Source organism: Cyprinus carpio, chromosome A24 (assembly GCF_018340385.1).
Source record: "Cyprinus carpio isolate SPL01 chromosome A24, ASM1834038v1, whole genome shotgun sequence".
Classification (NCBI taxonomy): Eukaryota; Metazoa; Chordata; class Actinopteri; order Cypriniformes; family Cyprinidae; genus Cyprinus; species Cyprinus carpio.
Genome location: NC_056595.1, coordinates 16977616 through 16993421, shown reverse-complemented (window position 1 = coordinate 16993421; position 15806 = coordinate 16977616). Strand labels below are relative to the sequence as shown.

At 35.7% G+C, this 15806-nt stretch overlaps 1 long non-coding RNA gene across 1 annotated transcript in view; it reads left to right on the top strand.

Moving 5' to 3' along the window:
* The window catches only part of LOC122135361, a 16975-nt gene continuing 1169 nt past the window's right edge, over positions 1–15806 (top strand). The window contains exons 1-3 of the long non-coding RNA XR_006153466.1: positions 1–891; positions 4044–4111; positions 11766–11911. This is a non-coding gene — a long non-coding RNA (uncharacterized LOC122135361). The remainder of the gene's footprint in view (positions 892–4043; positions 4112–11765; positions 11912–15806) is intronic.

Genomic DNA, 15806 nt, shown 5'->3' with positions numbered 1-15806 from the left:
GCTTTTGGTTCTTCAAGAAAAGCCAGTGAGAAGTGATGCAGCATTAATAATTAATAAAAGTAGCGTAGTTGTCTGTCATGTCAGTGGTTGTATTTCTTTTATTTTTAGCCAGCGACACGTGAAGCTAATGTTCCTAAGGGACAACACAGAAATACAAAATGAGATTAACGTTTTACTGTCGTTTGTGTTTGTCCGCAATAACGGTTTAATGTAATGAAATTTACTTTTAGGAGGAGCTACAGAGGTTAGTCTTCATTTTTATCACACTTTTTTTTGTGATCATAACGTTTCTGTCTGCGATGGAGAACAAACTGGCAGGTAGATTTAATAACTTGCTCAAAGGAGACAAATAAAACGAAGACATAATGATTAATTTTTTGATTAATATGCGATTAATTTCCTTTTGCATCAAACCCTCCAAAGCAGTCACTCAAATCGTGCTACTGTCGTGCTGCAACTTTAAAGGGAATTTTAAACAGCTTATTTTCCCTGGAAAAACGTCATTGTTCCTACTGAAACAATAGAAGCTGCAGGCAACCGCAGTGAGGCGGCATGAATGGAGAAGCTCCGGGTCAATGCATTGGGTCTCAGGCCCCAAAGCCCCCTTTTCCCTGTGCACCACAATGACCCTGCGCGAGGTCGAGGCTCCGCGGGGTCACAGGGCAATCACCTATTGTTACGCACTTCAAAACAGATAAACATTTATTAATCTAGGTTGGCCAAAGGGCCCTGTTTCTCAGAGAAAATCTGGTAAAGTTGTACCTACGAGTGCTATGAGCCAGTAGGACTTCTGATGTTGTAGGCTATATGAATAAGACGTATATGTTAGAAATAAACGGAGCCAATGATCATCTTTTCCTGGATGAATGGACCTCAAATATTCGCTCTCAAGTAAGACAGAATTTTTAGACGTTTACATGCAGTAATGTGCAGCAGACTATTTTGCATTAGTTTACATAAATAGCATGATTCAATGAATGTTAATCAAAGATTACACGTTTATTAACCGTGGACACGCGACTTAATATGTTTTGGTGCATGTTCTTTTTCGTACAAGTCAGTGCTGTCGTGGTTTCAAAAGAAAAAAGGAAACTAGCTTAATGTAAATTACGCCTGAAAGAGTTCAATGACAACTTTCTCCACAGGCCCAGAATCATTCTTAGATCTTCACGACGGTTTCGTTATTGTTTATGCTAGTTGTCTTGTCATGCTAGAGATTGCTTGTTTTTTAATGTCGCGTCATATTAAATAAATATTTAAAGTGATGCATTGTGTTGACGATATTATTGCACTGACCATGAAACAACGAAATACAGTAGCCTATAATCAGACTAAAAAGAATGGAAAACAATTATCATCTTTAATTAAATATCTTTACCAGTTTAATAAAAAAAAAAAACAATCAACAACACAAAATAACAACTATTATAACAAATAAATAAAACACTACAATCAAAGTAATAATTTAGTGAACTTATACTGCAGCTAAATGAAATATAACTTTGTACTTGAGGCTGTAAATTGGTTAACACAATCAGGCATGTCACAACATTTAAAACAGTTCTCTGAACACTATATTAAACACTTCAATGCATAATTATAAATAATTGTTCGAACGATTATGCAATTTAGATTGTGCATTAAAATATCTCTGTGACCAGGTGCATTTTTCCAAAACGCAAACCATGAAGCATGTTGCGTTCAAATTACACAACATGAAACCACGAGACGAGATACTGACGCGTGCTTTTATTTTAAATTGCATATATTTTTGCAAATTTAGCATGCATTATTCTTAAACGTAATAAGTTGCATAACAATCCGTTAAAAAGACTGCGAAACTGCTGAGCTTCCGTCACAAATCAGACGCATTGTGGTTAGATGAGGGGTATGGCTCAGCTCCCTCCAGCTACCGACCGAGCCATCGTCACATTCTGTGCGATTAAAAAAAATAAATAAAACCCACTAAATTTGAGGGTTTTCGCTCTCTCTCTCTCTCTCTCTCTCTCTCTCTCTCTCTCTCTCTCTCTTAAATCACTTAACATGTACGTTGACTCTGGCACATGGAATATTGTCTTTAAATGCTCTTCAGATAAACTATCCTGCCAGGTAATTTATTTTGTGAGCTGAGTATTTATGAGCATGTAATGCATTCTTTTGAGAAGATCTGACCTTTAGAATTATAGTGCAAAATTTCAACTTTAGTGCATATTATAAAAGAGTCAAATAGAAAAATTTACCCAACATTTAAATGTGTTCATTAAAAAACCCCAATTAAATAATATGCTCATCATAAGCAAAACTGAAACAAAATTCAATTAGCCTCACATATACAACAAAACTTAATAATCATCATAAACAAAAATGAAACAAGGAATGCAGTTAGCCGCATAAACACAGCTAATGTCCAATATATACATATTTGTGTGTTTATGCATCAGACTCATTCAACCTTGCTAATCTACAATATGGATTTTATTATCAGACCTCAGTGTTTGTGTACTGTATATCTCTGTGTGCTGAGCAAACAGCAGCAGATCAGTGATAGAGTGATCCCTGTTTAGATTTGTGCTCCTCACCAACCACATTCTGCTCTCAGCTTGGGAGGGGAGTCTTCCGTTTTTCACATTGTCTGTAAAGGTTACAGTCCTCATCCATGTGAAAGGACATAACTAAGGTTTGTTTCCCCTTCCCTCCCACTGTGACCTAATTTAGTTGTTAATAGGCTGTTAAAACTCCCAATGAGGGCTGCTTTAGAGGATTTCTAGGTATAGGAGTGGAGTCAGGTCAGGTTGTACGAACCAATGTATGAACCAATCATGGGTAGAGTTGGGTCAGGTTGTATGAACCAATCATAATGCACTACAGGCCTCTGAAGTTTATTTTAGGTGCTTTTGCCTTTCACGTATTCCATACTGTGCACTTAGCTCAATCTGTGTAGACAGATTGTGATTAAGCTTTGTATTTTTATATAAAGTATCCATGATACACTATAGGCTTTATACTCACTCACATTCTAAGTATATGTGTGTTTACCATTCATATGCATGAACCATTGTCACCTTTGTTTTTTGTTTTCTCTGGCTTCTCCTGTCCTACATCTCTTGAGGTCAAACATACATGTTGAGGCATCCGATCTACTAGCTGCTCTCACACTGAGCTGTTAAATGTCAGAAAGAAAGAACAGACAATGAAGGCCATTACAGTTTGTTCTTAGCAGTCAGTCTCTGCTTTTATTTCCCTGCCAGCATCAGTATTTTGACTGACAATTAAAGAATGTGAGAAATTGTACAGAAGTGACCTGCTCTGACTTGTGGTCACCTGTCCACACTTGGTGAAAAATTACCCAATGTTTATATTCAAGGACTCAAGTGGGTGGGAGACAAGTCTGTTCTTGAATTTTTAATGTTTTCACAAATTTGCCCATGAAAAAAAATCAGATGAGTTCAAAATTAAGTCACATGTCACATATTTTTGAAAAAAAATCAATGAGTGAAAATTAATCAGATGAGGATCTTTAGAATTATTGAATACCATATGTTAATTAATTAGGAAGTACCCATAGTTTAGTGCGTTTGACTGTTGCATTTTTGCTTGGAAATAAAAAAGTTATTTTGCAATTCAAATCTGACTTTGTGTCAAAATTATCTTAATTTTTGCAGTGCAAGTTATTTTGCAATTCAAATCTGACTTTGTGTCAAAATTATCTTAATTTTTGCAGTGCAGTACATAAAATTTAAATAGAAGATTAAAAAACAAACATTCTTCAAAAACAACATAAAACTTTAACATGCTATAAAAATAACAAAAATTGCAGGAATACTGATGTTAATATACTATTCTGAAAACAGTCTGCTAAAACATTATCAAACTGTATGATGCTGTAGGATAATATTTACATAACAATATGGAATGGAAGTGTTAATATACTGTATCTTCTTAAAAGCATAGTACACCTGAAAATGAGAATTCTGTCACCACATCTGTTTTTTTCATACAATGAATTCGATGAGTTATAATGTTGTTATTAATATCTTCAAAAGGTCTTCAAGCATCATCTTTTGTGTTCTGCAGAAGAAAGAAAGTCCTATACGTTTGGAACGACGTGAGGGTAAGTACACTATCCCTTTAATGTTTCTTTTTCATACATTTTTTTCCTATGAAAAAGGTTTTCCTTTTCATACTGAAATCTGCAATCTCATCTAACCACCCTTAGCATTAAACTACATCACGGGTAAATATCAAAATATCCAGCAGCGACAGTAGACTTGGAGCATGGGAATATCTCTCAACTAAATATCTGTCAATTTATTACAATGCATCTCCTAAATGTCACCTGAAAAGTGACAGATAAATCAGCACCCCAAATAACAGTTATTACACTTTCTGTGTATGTGTGTGCGTTTTGCATTGCTGTAGTTCATCCAATGCCACAATTGTTTCAATAGGTTTGCATACAGCTTTGCAACAAACAATTTAATCTTTTGAAAATATCACTTATCCCCCACAGCCTCTGAAATGCTGTACAACTGGCTAACGCAGTTCCACTGGAAATAGTCAATTTGTCAGCATAAACAAATAGACAGATAGAACCAAAGGGGCTGGAAATTTCAATTGCAGCTCAGGCTTCACATTGCACATCCACCCACATGCGCTACCAAATCTTCATGTGCTTTAGCAGATCCACCAAAGAATCTAAAGGCTTAAGCTAAACTCAAATGAATTGATGACAGATTTATGCTGTATGTGGTTGTAAAGGATTTTGCATGCATTCTGTAAAAGCAATACATTTCATTGAAAACTATAGGTTGGTTTTTAATGGAAATCTAATTGATGCATTGTTTTTGATTCTTAAAATTATAAAATATACATTAGCAAAGAGAATTGCTGTGATTAACACTGTAAAATCTGAGCAGATGCTTCCAGTTTTTGTACTTAATGTATTATAAATACAATCATATTAGTTGGTGTAATTAATGTAGTCAGGCTTAGTTAGTCTTTTTATATAATATTTTTGACTTCAAAAGAACAGGTTGATTTAGATCCGAAGCACATTTTTAGTACATTTTGTTATTACCATTGTTTTTATTTCTTATATGCAGCATTTTTCATTAAGCACAGGTTGTCTTTATAGCCTAAAATGGCACAAACCATAAACCAAATTAATATGGGGGGCATCAGACATTAAAGTGAATATTTGATTCTACCAGCCATTATTTGCACCAAACTACCGTGATCATTTTGCCCATTTATGATGCTATTAATGCAGTGAATGATGGGCAAACATATGTTTCCATGAGATTACTATCCTAGTCACTTGCTGTCCTAGTTGCCTGCAAACGCCTGACTGCTGGAATGAGAATATGTGCCTTGAGTTAATGCTGATTGCAGCAGCTGCCAACACGTGAATCTCCATGGCAACAATAATGGTTGCCTAGCAACCATGTTCTTTTAGGGACACTGGAAGTGCCCAAAGGCTTACTAAAAATATATGAGTATAATTCCCCATTAATGCTTCAGCTACCTTTACTGCTGCTCCTACAGCATTTACCAACAGATACACACACCAACTCGCTGAGGCTTGAAATAGAATCACTTTGAAATTGGATTGCAATTTCATATACATAAAGCTCAATTTTAAGTCAGATTTAAAATAATCGAACATCCACTGCGGCTAACACTAGACGGCAGATATACAATAAGACGTGCCTGTATTTTTAAACAGCATTTGGATTCAGTGCATGAGCCTTTGGTGGCTGGTGTAATTGAACAGAGCATCAGCCATCTTGCAGCACACGCAGTGTGCATCTCACAGCTCTTGCTCAGACCCAGGTGGCATGCGCACACACTGAGGAACAAAGCATTCCATCAGTGCAAGTGACATCACTGCAGTCAACTCAGCTGTTTTGGCCCATGTTCTAAAATTGTGGAAGAGAGTAAGATGCAAAAGCTCTTCCAGGCCCATATTTTGAAAGATATCAGTATATATATGAGGTATATTTTCATTTATGTGCAGTTCTTAAGTACAGCTTGTCTGTATTTTTAGAAGGTTCAGTTTCTGAAGCTGGTCAATGGTTTGAAGAGGCTGTTTGATGGAATTGAATTGTTTAATGACTGTATTTTTCTCTCGAATATTGTACAATTTGTAATATAATTTCAAAAGATTAAAAATAAAATTTAAATAAATTTACATATAAATATATATAAACACATACTATGTGTGTGTATACTATAGGTATTACTGCTTTTGCGAAAATAAAACTATTTCAAAATAGGTAATTTGAAATTGCATGTAGAAAAATGTAATTAAATTTTCATATATATATGTATACACATACTATGTGTGTGTATACTGTATTTATGTATTATGTATATATGAATATGTGTGTGTGTGAGTGTGTATTAGGTATTACTTTAGCTTTGGAAAGCTTTTGTCTTTCAAACATAAAATGCACAAAATCTTATTTTTTACATTTACATGTAATTTTTTTCTTTCACCCAATATATTTACTTAAAGTATACCCTGAAATTTGTAAATATATTTTTTTTAATGATGAAGAATCACATTTGCATGTTCATGGTTATCTGTTATTATTATTTTATTTAATTTTACATTTTTATGATTTAATTTATTATTAGTTTTTCATTAAACTCACACACCCACTGCAGTCCCTTTAGAACCCCAGTTTGGGAAACCTTGACGTAATGTAATGTGTTGTTAATAACAATACATGGAATATATTTTCTTATTTGTTTATCGATTACATGATTATCCTATTTGAATTAATGTGATAAATGACCAAAAAGTAGTCTGATTCCATTCCCTAAAATGTGTCATGTAATGGATCATGTTACTGTCTACAATTTTTGGCATGTAATTTGGAATCAGCAATGGACTACAATTTCTAAGTAATCTACCCAGCTCTGTATATATATATATATACATAAACTCTGTACATATGCTGTATGTATATATACAGGTTATATTGTTGAAGTAGAAATTTATTCGGTTATTATCGATGCAATGTTTATATGACTTTCAAAAGAGTAATTTGATTTATTTTTTGGTATAATCATATTTTTTCATCTAAAATCTCAACCACAGAAACCATCAGGCCAGATTCAGAATATCTCCAATTTTCCCAGCATGCCACTGTGGGGCTTGGTTAAGGGGCGCACCTGCTTGCAGGCTGATAACACCCCAGCAGTACAGTGGATAGGCCAACTTTCCTATATTTCACTATTGATCCCCTCTCAGGAGATAATGGCTCTTAGACTGTAACTGTAACTGTAACTGCTCTTAGAGTAACTGACTGATTATAGTCACTTGATTCCTTCCCTCTCTCACACACACACACAAGTTCTGCCCAGTGTGTCTATGAGAACACAATAGCAAACCCTCTCTCTGGCACTGAAGGGGGAGTTAATGCACATGCAGCTTAAGCTGTCGCCGCAGCGAACAGGGCTGGGCTGCAGCCGCTGGCACAGTGCCAGCTCTGCCGTGTGCCCGCTTCGTTCCCCTGCAGCCACTGCTCGGCCAAGCCCCGCCGGGCACTCTCTCATGCAGAAGAGGGCTGAGGTGGTACTGGCTGAGAGCCAGGACGTGTGCTTGCGGGATGGATGCCATGGGTGCAGCGCTACAGGCTGGCAGCAATGGGGAGCATGACGGTATTCAGAGTGGGTGAATGTGCTTTTTGTCTCTGCGCGCAGTGCCAGACAGCCTCTAATGAGACGCGTCTTTGTGGCAGGCCTCTCGACATCAAGTGGGCTGGTGGGCTCATTAACCTGACGACGGCAAATAAAAAGCCCCACACAAGAGACACCATGATAGCATACTTAAGGTTGTTCGAACCCTCTTGCAAGCTTTGTAGCGACAGAACTGACAGAACAGCACATGAGAGTATAGCTTCGGGTGTTTTTCTTAGTGTCACATTTCTGCCTCGCTAAAAATAACTCTGGCACAACATATCATCAGTATTACCAATAGTGATTGACATACTATAAGTAGTACTTTCTGAGCACAGTCAAGTTAGTTCTGCTGTTGTGCTTATTGTTGGTAAATTCTCTGTGCTAAGTAGAACAAAGTGGCGATAGTTTTGCCAAAATGGACTTTTGGCGTAAACCTAGAATTTGTGTGTGTGTTTTTTTTATGAGAGTTTACCTCAGTTTTCTCTGTTCTTGACAATATGCTTATATCAAAGCCTGTGGTTTCAGTTTTTCCCATTATTTTTACTATTCTTCTGCATATTGATGCCATATTTTGAGTATTTATATAGATAGCTCACCCAAAAATGAAATTCTATCATCATTTTCTCACCTCATGTCTTTTCAAACCTGTATGACTTACTTTGTTGTGTGAAATGCAGCATTTTGAATAATATACTTTTTTTTTTAACTATATTCATCCGTACAATGAACTATATTCGTCTGTGCATTTCAGATCATAATTTGAGATAAAAAGTTGAATTTTTGTAATAATTGTGACTTTTTATCAAAATTTTTACTTTTTGTCAAGTTCAACTTTATCTCATATTTACCACCTGGTGTGTCATCATTCTAATTTATGGGATATAAAGTAAAAGAAATAAAAAGTTGTAATTATGAGATTCTAAGTCAAATATGTGATAATGTGATAAGTTGATGCATACTAAGTTGTCTTCATGAGATTAAGTCAAAATCAACATGCAGTTTAGATATTAATGACAAAAAAATAATCATTTTTCACTTTTCATGTCATAATGACTTTTTATATGTTAATTTCAACTTTTTATTTTATAATTGTGACCATGTAATCATTTAGACATTTTGTGTGTTAATAACCAAAGCTATTTTTTTTTTCATATGTGCTGGAAATAAAGTTATATAATATGAAGATGAATAAATAATGACAGAATTTTCATTTTGGGGTGAATTGTCACTTTAAAGGAATAGTTCACCCAAAAATGAAAATTTGATGTTTATCTGCTTACCCCCAGGGCATCCGAGATGTCGGTGACTTTGTTTCTTCAGTAGAACACAAACGAAGATTTTTAACTCAAACCGTTGCAGTCTGTCAGGCTGTCAGGTATAATGGAAGTGAATAGGAATCACGGCTTTGAGAGTCAAAAAAACGTACACAAACAAAACCAAATTAAACCATGAGGCTCGTGACGATAGATTGATGTGTAAAGACACAGAACAACCGGTCTCTGCAAGAAACTGGACAGTATTTATATCATTTTTTTACCTCTGATTTTCACAGCAGTGTCCAAACTGTACTGAGCTTATAAGTCTGTGATCCGCCATAAAGCAAGAAGAAGAAGCATCACACCCCATCAGAACACAACAAGCACACATCACAGACATTACGGATAAAGTAAAAAAAAAAAAAAAGAAAAAAATTCTTAAAAAAACTGAATAATAACAAAGATTTCATATTTTTGGGTGAACTTTCCCTTTAAGGATATAGATTCATACAGAAAAGAGCTATTCACAGGGTTGTGCTGTTTTAAAGCATGCAGCACAACCAATTGCTGTTTTTATAATCTCTGAAGCATTTGATCAGGTGGCACATATTTGTTTGAATTAATTAGATATTCACCATTTACCATTTTTTCAAAATATTTCTCTTCCTTTTATTATTCTTAAAGTGATTTACATTGTAAATTATTTTCCACTGCTTTCGCTCCACAGAAACATGTTGTCTTTTTCAGGCTGCGCTATCTAATTCTGTGATGTGGGAGCTCATGCTAAGGATTCGCATTAGTCAGGGTCGTCCTGCAGAGAAAAAATTGAACATTGGTATAAATATCAAAGGGATGACTGTGTGCGACACTGACAAATTGCAGTTGAGGCACCATTAATTAAACAGGATCAGTAATGTGTGTTTAAATGAATTTACTGTTGCATTATTGATTCACTCGCCGCACAAATTATCTTTCGAGGTGCATATGGAGGTTGCGGGTCGGGCTCCCCATGAAGGATTTGTCAGGGTGAGGTCTGTGGACGTCATCTAGGCCTAAGGATGTACCCTTCCCCATTTATCTGCTGAGGAAAGCCTGGGGGGATAGAGGGGGGTGGCGGAGCTTGCCGGCTTTGTTTGCATTCAAACTGCAGATAACAAGGAAGCCCGAGCGGCGGCTCAGAGAAATCACTGGCGCTGCCCATACTGCCAGACTGAACGGTGAATAAGAGAGGTGTGCTTGCATACTTCACACATGGCTGATTATGTAGTGCACATGCTTTGTTCTTTTCTCTCATTTTTCCTCCTTTTTCGGAAAGAAAGTGCTGACAACATGCTGAAGCTTCCTCTGTCGGTGTTTATTTTGCCTACAAACCATATAAATTCAATATAAACCCTGTCTTCACCCTGTAAACATACTTTAAAAGGGGGTGGAATTGAAATGATTGCTTTTTTCCCTCTTTCTAATGTAATAAATGAATGCAAATTCTAAATTTAATCAGCCCATAAAGCACATAGCTAACAAAGCCCCCCACAGCTCTAACACAGATCTGAATTATATCCGATTACATCTATACAGGCTCTGCAATGCATTAAACTCCAACTAAGCCTGTGACATTTTCTTTGCATTGTTCCCAAGGGCGAGATCGAGTCTGTCCATGCATCCCAGCATGCCCCAGGGCCCTGGCTGAGCGAGGGAGAAAGCGCGTTAACACGCAGCAATTTGTCAGGACAGCAGTCCTCTCTGAAATGCAGTTCATTGACAGGTACACAATGCACCAAAGGCAAGTGCTCTGACTCGATAAAAGTGAATGAAGCCCTCTCCTAGATGTTCGCTCTTTCTAATTTCCTGTAATGGACTTTTGTATGGTCTGAGATTTGATTTAAGTTGAAGCGGTCGGTTTTAGGAGTCTGTTAGCCAGTTTGCTTTCGCTCTAATTGTTTCAGAGTAATTCAAAAGCAGTGTGGAAAATGCTGCTGCCTTTCAGATGCATCTACTGTGTATAATCAGAGACACAGAGTATATAAATCAACCATTTACCACCTAGTTTATCACCGATTTCAAATAGCAGAGCATTCATAATCTTCTTTTCTCTAACTCTTATTTCTGATTCACATGTGGTTATTTTTATTAGAATAAAAGTGTACCGACATCATTTGTGTGTTGGTTTACAGGTACACAGAGAAATATTGGCATTTCTTTGTCTGCAGCAATTCGTCAGTGCTGTTTGCACAACAATAAAAGTGATTCACGGTGGTTGATGATCTTCTTTGTACAACATTTGTATTGACATTTTGTTTGTAACACGATAGGTGTCCTTAGCTAACCACAGAAATAACTGCCATGATATAGTTTCCACAGCTACACATATGCTGCTACACTATAAAATAAATAAATAAATAAATAAATAATAATTAAATTAGTGAGGCTTGTGCGTGAAACATCTGCCAATGAAACAAAATTCTAAATTCATTCTCTTTACTACAGTGTTTTTTTTTCTTCTTAATTAAGCTTAAAAGTAAATATATCTTTCGTTAAGGATGTTTTGATGTTTTTACCGGAGAATAAAACAAAGTCACTTGCAATGTATCTAAAGTCGATTATATTCTGCAAATCTTTTTAAGATAAATTGTAGGCACAACTATGCATGATAACTTTGTATATATTTACATATACATATTATTGTTAATATATACATGTTTATTATCATCTCTTTTTTTTAAATTGTTTTATTAAGTTTTGAATAAAATTGTGAGTCTTGATTAAGGTTAACAAGGATGGATGTTAATTTTGCATTGCTGTCCTCCTCAATGAGCACTGCAGCTTTGGGTCTGTGGCAAGGCTAGCTAGATTCCCATGGCACAGAGAGCAGCTGCCTGAGTTTCAGGGCTCTGGATAAAACTGTTTCTCTTCCATGCCGAGAGAACGTAATGACAGTAGGCCCCTTTGGGCCTGCCAGCCATCTGCAGGTACAGGTACATACTCTTCCACCTCTCTCTCTCTCTCTCTCTCTCTCTCTCTCTCTTTCTCACTCTCTCTCCAGCGCTTCTCCAGCTAACTTCCTCTGCACTTTACACTTGTTGAACGTCCCCTTTCCATCTGTCCACCATGGCGCCTGCCCCTATTCTTGGCATGCATGTGGTGCATCTGCTGCCAAGGGAAGGACAGATAGAGAAAAAGAGAGATGATGAGAAGGAGAGCAATAGCAGGCAGTATAGGGCAGATAGCATATGACATTGTGACAGTAGACAGAGGTCAAACTCAGCAGGCACAGAACCAAGCAATATCATCAGTAGTGGCGCTGTGGCCCTGAACCTCAGGGCCCGACCTCTCTGCCAATCTGCCCAAATCTCAAAATCTGTTTTTGTTTCTGCTATATGTTAATTCGATTCAATTACAGTGTCAATATGGTACAAATCAGCAGCTCTTTCATTTTTATTTTTTTGGTTGGTTTTTTTTATCTGTGCTGTAATGATCTACGCCAAATCAAAAATCACTATGTGTGTGGTTTACCTAAACATAGCAGTGCAGTATGAAAACTCACTAAGCCATTTTGAGATGACCTAGAAAACTGAAGCTGAAACACTGCTCACCCACATAATAATGCCCGATAATTTATGCAGGATTGGTTCGTTTTTCTATTCTAATCATTGCGGTTATCTGGTAAAAGAGCATCTATCATTTTCTGCAACTTGAAAAAATTATAATAAAGAACAAAAAAAAAAAAAAAAAATAATATACATACAATTTCAATAAAAATTTAGAAATATAAAAAATAACAAAAAAAAAAAAAAAAAAACTGTGCAACTCATGCCTAAATTCAGATCATTTTAATTACAGATGAACTAATTAAAATTATTTGCATTTGATGATGAGTTGAGCTGTTCAATTTATTTCTATGTATATATATATATGAGCAATAATCTACATCTAACTACTATGCCACAGTTGCAGAACTTTTGCAGAATATGTATTTTTTTTATTGCCATACTGTATATTTAGACTTTATTGTACATATTCTGCTAGTTTGCATTACTATTTTGAATTTGTTTATATTTTAATATTTTCTGTTTTCAATTTAAAGTAATTTTGTTGTGTATTTTGTCATTCTTATTAGTTTTTTTTTTTAAATATGTCTATGTAGTTTCCATTATTTTTATTTCAGCCTTAGTTTTAAATTAAATGAAAATTAGAAATATTGGCTGAAATAAAATAAACTAAGTGTAATTTATATATATACACACTACCAGTCAAAAGTTTGGGATCAGTATAGTCTCAGCCATAGAGGTCACGCCCATGGACCGTTGGCTAAACGTCTGATGCATATGGGACACAAAAGTGTAAACACTTCAGGAGTGTCAAAGTCATCATCGGATTGGTTGAATTCTACAGGATTTCCAGGAGACGTGTGTATGGCGTTCGTTAACATTCTTTCCGGAAACAAAGATGCGGTGACACCAAACCCCCTCACAAAAGAAGAAAGCCGTAATGTTAACTGTGACGACGAGCGCTTATCAGTATCAACTAAACACTGGAGTTTCAAAAGTATGTGAAATATTTAAAGTTTGCGGCATACAATCTTTCAAATATGCAGAGCGTTTTACACACCGGCCTGTTATTGTGGCGACATTTCCATGCCCCGAAACATGATGCTGAAACTAAATGAACTGTGATTGGTTGTTTGACATGTCAGTCAAAGAGCCTCACGTGCCTTGGCCAATGAAAGCTGCCATGACCTCACTTGTCTGCCCCGTCAGTCGACTGAAGGAAATCTCTTACGAGACTAGGATCAGTAAGACTTGTAATGTTTTTAAAGAAATCTCTTATGCTCATCAAGGCTGCATTTATTTGATCAAAAATACAGAAAAAATACAATAATCTTGCAAAATGTTATAACAATATAAAATAAGGGTTTCTATTTTAATATCTTTTCAAATATAATTTATTTATGTGATGCAAAGCTGAATTTCCATCAGCCATTACTCCAGTATAAAGTGTCACATGATCCTTAAGAAATCATTCTAATATGCTGATTTATTATTAGAATTATTAATGCTGGCAACAGTTGTGCTGGCAAATATTATTTTGGAAACTGCAATACTTCAGGATTCTTTGATGAATAAAAAGTTAAAAAGAACTTTAAAGAAAGACTTTATTCAAAATATAAATTCTAATTTTCTAACAATATAAATATTTGCTATCACTTCACGAATTTAACACATCCTTGATGAATAAAAGTTTTAAATTATTTTTTTTAAAAAAAAAAGAAAGAATCAAAATTTACTGACCCCAAACCTTTGAACTGTAATGTATATTATTATTAGAAAAAAAAATATTTTAAATAAATGCTCTTCTTTGTAACTTTTTATTCATCAAAGAATCCTGAAAAAAGGACCACAGGTTCCAAAAAAATATTAGGCAGCACAAAAGTTTCCAGCACTGATAATAAATCAGCATATAAGTATGATTTCTGAAGGATCATGTGACACTGAAGACTGGAGTAATGATGCTGAAAATTCAGCTTTGCATCACAGGAATAGATTTTAATGTATTTTAAAATAGAAAAACATTATTTTAACTCATAATAATATTTCACAATATTAAATTTTTCCCTGTATTTTTGATCGAATAAATGCAGCCTTGATGAGCATAAGAAACTCCTGTAAAAAACTGTGTGTGTGTGTGTGTGTGTGCGTATGTGTGATGTGTGTATGAGCCCACTAACACACTAGGCAAGGCAAGTTAAATTATATAGTGTGTGTGTGTGTGTATATATATATATATATATATATATATATATATATATATGTGTGTGTGTGTGTGTGTGTGTGTGTGTGTGGTGTGTGTGTGTATATATATATATATATATATATATATATATATATGTGTATATATGTGTGTGTGTGTGTGTGTGTGTGTGTGTGTGTGTGTGTGTATTTCCCCGTTTATTTTCAGTCCGTCACTCACACGTACCCATGCGCTTAAACACACAGTCATTATTTTGTGCCGTTATCATGACCCCTTCACACATGCGGCATGTGAGCTGGAGAGATGGAGGGGAGGAGGGGTGGAACACGATGGCGTCTTTATTTCTTTGCCTTTCTCTGTCCTTGTCACTCCCTCTATTTCCTCTTATTCCATTTTTTTCATTCGGTTTCTCTCCAATTTTCCATCTTTCGTGCTTCCTTTGCCATTCATCTCCTGTTCATTCAGAGGAGAATATACACTGACACACAAGGGATAATGAAAGTCAAATAATATCTCTGTCTGGCAAAATGCGTTTAGCCTAAACTGCACCGAAGGTTCAGTTTATCTCTCCTTGACTGTGTTTATATGCTCACCTAGAGTAGAAGATGTTTTGAAATAGAAGTGATCTAAAGTATTTCACTAATAAAATTAAGGTGAACAATGGTGTGTACAAATACTGTTACATAGCCTTGTAATGGTATGTAGAAATACACAGTGTTTGTGTATGTGCGCCTGCATCCTTTTATGAGTGTGTGTGTGTTTGTGTGCTCACTGGCTCTCACAGACAGTTAATAATGTTGCATATTAATCAGGACCCAGGCGCCCTATGGCGGATCAAAGCCTTCAGGTTGAGATTTTCTGCCATTAATTTTCTGAGGATGTGGAAGAGGCATTTAACCCAGCTGAGGCTGCCAAATAGAGAGCAAATTGTTCAGTGTCCTTCCCATTACATTCTCCTAAAAAACTTTAAATGCGGCTTAAAGGGATATTTCTCCTCAAAATGAAAAAAAAAATTATAATAATTATCATTGTCCTTCCAAACCAGTATGACCTCCCTTTGTGGAACACAAAATTAGGTGTTTAGCAGAATGTTTGAGCTGCTCCATAAAATGAAAT